This window comes from Crassostrea angulata, chromosome 9, assembly GCF_025612915.1.
Source record: "Crassostrea angulata isolate pt1a10 chromosome 9, ASM2561291v2, whole genome shotgun sequence".
NCBI classification, from domain to species: domain Eukaryota; kingdom Metazoa; phylum Mollusca; class Bivalvia; order Ostreida; family Ostreidae; genus Magallana; species Magallana angulata.
Window position 1 is genome coordinate 1,717,126 of NC_069119.1, and position 5,779 is coordinate 1,722,904.

The 5,779-nt window shown below is 35.6% G+C and overlaps 1 pseudogene; it reads right to left on the reverse strand.

Moving 5' to 3' along the window:
• Window positions 1–576: 576 nt before the first annotated feature.
• LOC128163206 (uncharacterized) lies at window positions 577–5,779 on the reverse strand (annotated as a pseudogene).

Sequence of the window (5,779 nt, forward strand, 5' to 3'; positions counted from 1 at the left end):
AAACAACAGACAATTATGATTCAGATATTTACCCTGATGTTTATACATTGGTTGTTTGGCGTAGTTGTCATGGCCGTTTAATCAAATGTGCAAAAATTAGATAAGTACATGAATATCAGATATATATCAGTCAGATATATAGTACATGTACATCAGATAGATTTCATACATGTACATTGAACTCGACGTGCGCCGTTCAAACATTATGGCAGTATATATCAAATATATATATGTAATATACAATATTAGAAATACTCTCTTGACCCGAGATGTCTGGAAAAAACAGTGCCCCACGGAGACAGTATTCTAATCAAAATTATGCAAAATGGATCAGGGACACTGTCACGTGAACCATCCGCCAATACCAGGCGGCAAATTTGACAACAATGACACCTGTAGATATGATACAAATGAATGTCCATTCTTGGACATTCTAGATTCAGATATATGTATATGATATATAATAAGATAGATAAGTAAAACGGACCATGACTTGCCAGAGATATTTTCAGGATAGGTGCGAGAGGAAGATGTCACAAACTGCACAATATTTGATAAATGCACCATTAAGCTTTTTCAAAAAAATGTTGCAATTGCACTATTTATTCTACGCCTAGAGTTTTCACCTTCGATGGTTGATAAAGACTGCCTCTAATTACTTCTAGGTAATATATGTGACCATACAATGAGAGTGTTTGGCAAGAGGTCTGCTGTTTGAGATAAAGTTAGTTTCATGAATTTTTGAATACTTTTTAGGGTATTTTGAGGGTCCCCAATATTATTACCACCGCAGTGAATTATCAAAATAGTTGGTTGTTTATTAGCTATTAACATACTTGACACGGTTGTATACAAGTACTCCCAAACCATTCCCCATCTACCATTCCAATTAATTGTAAAGTGGTTTAATCCAAGGTTTAACTGATTTGTGGTCTCTTCATATTTCTGTGCCCAATGAATAATAGATGAGACAATGATCCAAACTGAATCTGAAATTTATGTATGATTAAACAGGATAAAACTAAAAATACTATTAACATGGTCTTGTGTAGGATTTAAAAGCCGAGGAACTCCATCTACCCGTGTGCTTGATTTGTATTTCACACACCCCTTTTAAGTACGGGTAAAATGCACCTCCAATCCTAAATGAGTGCGACTTGAATGAATTTGTGGGTACTTCTAGGAATTCTAAGGATTTATACAGCATGGATGAAAACTGATATTGAGTCAATGGTTTAATATTGCAGTGGGCAAATAGATGTGTTGCTTGAATGCATTGCCCATGACTTTGAAATTTTTGAAAAAAAATTGAAACATCAAAAAAGAATTTGATGTTTTGGGTATTCTAATGAATGAACTGTTACCAAATTGATCTGTTTTTGAGCAACCCACAAAAACTATAAACTCATCCTCCAACATTTGAACATGATTTCTTTCCAATGCCACTAGCTCACTTACTCTCAATAAAGCAAAAAATGCAATGAGAAATGCTGACTGAAATAAATGTGCTTCATACGAAGAAATAGTTAAATGTGGAATGATACTGGTAATTTGTGTTAATAAAGACAATGTAATTGGTTGTCTAATGTCTCGAGTTCTGCATGACCTTATAAAGGGACATGGTCACGATTTTGGACGAAAACTATTTTTTCGATTTTAATGTTTACAATGCTTCAGTAAGGCAATTTCAATAGGCAACTAAAATTTGAGTATAATTTGATGAGATATAAGAGAGTTACAGAGCTTACAACTCTGTGCATTGTTAACAAAGCGTTTGTTTACATTTCGAATGTTGAAGTAAAAATTCCAGTTTTAGACCTAAAATAAATGTTTTAATAGTTGAGAACTGTTTATTTATGCTTAAAATGAATTATAAGATAGACAAACCAGCTTTAAAAAGAGTTTTACTGGTATATTGAACACTTGTAAACAAAAACAGGGCACGAGCCTTGTTCACATGCCGAAGAATTGTGAGCCCTGTATCTTGCTTAAATCTCAACGACTGGCACCCAAATTTCATTTGAATATTCGAAATGCATTCCTAGAGCATTGCAAATAATAAAAACAGAAAAATAAAATTTGACCAAAATCGTGACCATGCCCCATTAATTAAATCCTGCTAACAACTTTTTGACCAAAAAGGATTCTGTACCATTCTGCCAACCATGTAAATTTACAACAAAACTCAAACCAGCCATATATACGATTTTGCTGTTGAAAATGCAAATTCAGATTCCTTCATATAATATGATCTATAGGTGGTGGCCACAAATGCTCAAAGGAAGCTTGAACTCTGAAGTTAAAAAATGCTTGGATGCCTTGTTTATAAACTTTACTTGAGTTTTCAGATATACTGGCTTCTAACGGTTGATCTATAGTTGATGAATAATCTCCCAAAATGGAGCAGGAATATGACACGGAAAATTGTCTGCTGTAGGAGCCAACTGTCGGAATCTTGACCACTGAACGCGAGAAATAGCATCTGCTATATTGTTATATTTTCCCGGAACATGTATAGCTCTAACATGGATATTATAACTAAGGGTATACAATACCAACGCTCGAATCAAAACCATGACCCTGTTATTTTTTGAAGACTTTTGAAAAATGATATGAACTAACGAGAGATTGTCAATGTGTAACAATAACTTTTTTGCATAGAGTTGTTCTGCCCAAATAAAAACTCCCAAAACAATAGGCACAAGTTCAAGAAAAGTAATATCTTTTGTTGTCTCATAAAACCAATGTGAAGGCCAAGCAAAACAAGCATTCTGAGAGTATTGCATAAGCAATACACGTCCCCTACCGGTTTGTATTATTCTATGAAAGCTACCAAGCACACAACTATTTCAGAGCTATTGTAAACGAGATGTCATGCTTTAATCAGAGATAAAAGAACAGAGGAAATTAAAACTATATAGTTGATATAGAAAAATAGGAAATAGGTAAAATAATACTCTTTATTTCATCTCTTGTAATTTCGTCAAGTCTATTCTGTATTCGCTGGTAAAAATTTGTGAAAACAATGCACTGTTATGCACAATATCATTTCTTACCGTCTTCTGTACCCCGAATCAAACCAAACAGTTAAACAGCCCAACCCGACAACGAACCCGATTGTAATAATAATGCAAAAAAAAAACCTGCCGATTAAATTTACAACACAATGCTTGACACTATTTTATAGAATTTATTTGTTTGTTAGAAATGATAAAAGGAATGGTACAGGAAAAGGAATGGTACAAGTAACGCACGTTATTATTACTGACTATATACTGACCTCGTTTATTCAGTTACACACCGAACCCGATAACGAACCCGAACATTAAAAAAAATATGTCAATCGGACGCTACAAAAGTGTAAACTTGATCTGTAGTTTGACATTTTGAAGCTGTTCAGCAAGTTTCATATTATTCCTCAAATGCATAAAGAAAAAAAGTGTGGAAAACTGAAGTGGGACAGACAGACGGACTGACGGACGGACAGACAGACGGACTGACGGACGCAGAGAAAAGCTATAGTCCCCTCCGGTGAAACCGGTAGGGGACTAATAACACCACTGACTGCCAAATTTAACCCCAAACCCTTTTGAACCTGAGCTATCTGTATAAAATTTGAGTGTCTCATCATCTTGCCATGTCAAAGATGGAAAAGGGGTTAATCCATTAAACTTTGTAAGAAATTTTACCCACATTTCTAAATCCAATCTGATTTCTTTTGAAATTCTTATGAAATGGAAGATTTTTTACCTCCTGCTAAAGCCGCATATATACGATGACAAAATGCTCTTCCTGAGGGCAAAGCTTTAACCACAAATGCTAGTGACCCTGCTAATGACTGTAACGTTTAAACGGTGACCTTTTTACAACTTAAAGTATCATTAATGTTTTCCAAAAGTTCAGTAACTTTCTTTTTTAGAATGAAAATAGTTCTTGAAACTGTGTCAATGCCTAATCCTAAGAAACAAATAGATGTACATAGGCCTTCTGTTTTTTTTCTGGAGCTAATGGGATCCCTAAAATTTCAGATAACTTTATCATATGTGCGATTAACATCTCACAATCAGCTGTGTTTGCTCTACCTATAAATAAAAAAATCATCTAAATAATGAATGATCCCCCTTGGATTTGACCTTTGCTGCAGCTACCAGCTGTGTATGAAGGAAGAGAATATCACAAATAATGAACATGAAATTGAGCAACCCATTGGCAAGCATTGGTCAACATAATATGAATTTAAAAACTTGAAACCTACCAAGCAGAAATATTCAGGACAGACTGGCAACAATCTAAAAGCACTTGAAATATCCATTTCGGCCATTAATGCACCCTCCCCCAACTCCTGAATCAGTGACAAGGCTTGATCAAATGTAGAGTACGACCCTGAACAATATTGTTGATCAATGTGATCATTGATACTATTACCCACTGAGTGTGATAAATTAAAAATCATACGCCGCCCCCTTGCTTTTGGGGGAGGATACCAATAGGATACCAATAGGATTACACAGCAAATTTGATATAGGTGTACAGGTAAAGGGGCCTAAAATTCTACCGAATTTTATTTCTTTATTTTTTTTTCATGTAACTCAACAACATGTTCCTCTGCACACATCATGTTTTTAAATTCAACCTGTTTTCTAATGCCTGGTATATTGAAGCGAAAACCCATTTTTAAACCCATTTGATAGAACTGTTGCTATTTCTTTGTTTGGGTAATTTACCAGTATAAAGAATCGAAGTTAGATGTATTGATTGGAGTGCAGCCAATATCCTATAATTTATGTAACAAGTTACATATAGGTTTGTCGTCCTGTGGTTTGTTGTCGATTCCTGAAAAATTTTTTGTTGGAATTAAAATTTTCTGAACGAGCAGGTGCATTTTTTGGAATTAGATTAGATTGATTATTCTTCAATGTTAATGGAGGTTAATGGAGGGATGATATACATTTCATGTGATGCACTAATGCAAATACTTGCAATATTGTTTCTGACAAACACCTTCATAATTTTAGGCATAACATTTCAAATACCTACGAGTTGACGGATTTGACAATTGGGTTTTATTAACTGTTTGCATGTAAAACAACCATAGTTCATCATCAATAGATCCCCAGTTTAAAGAGGAGTCTACAGACCTCTTTAAGCGAAATCGCACATCATAATCCAACCAACCTGAATTGTTACTAGCAGCCCCCCTTTTAATTGTTGACATATACCTCAAGAGTGAAATGGCTTGTAGTGGATGTTTTTCTAAGTATATAGAAGCATATATGAAAAAAGCGTCCATCCATTGCGAGAAGTTTGTAATTTTTGTTTCTTTATTTTTTGGTTTGATCTGAAAAACACCCCCCTCGAAAACAATTTGATTTTGCATTTCAGTGCAAAGCTGTTGAAACAACAATTTGTTTAAATGAACAAATTCGCCATTCCAAATTTTATCTTTGAGAGCTTGGGATACATGTGACGACAACGCACTTGGTGCGTCAGGGGTGGGGTTAACTATGGGCGGCATGTTGTGAGAAATCATCCCAATCATCCCGCTCCGTGACATTCCCTGGCCTGCTTCAGTTGACGCCTGTGTCGAAGGAGCCGCTTGTGTCGGAGGAGCATTAATATTGGAACTGTTTGCAACGGGCGGTCTCACTTGACCTCCTCGACGATTTCCGCGACGACCTCGTGCCAAAACACTATTCGAGGCAACTGTATTTGTTCCATTTGGCACGGCTGCGTATGGGCTTCTCGCCTTAGATGCCATTTGGTTCCTCACCCTCAGCAT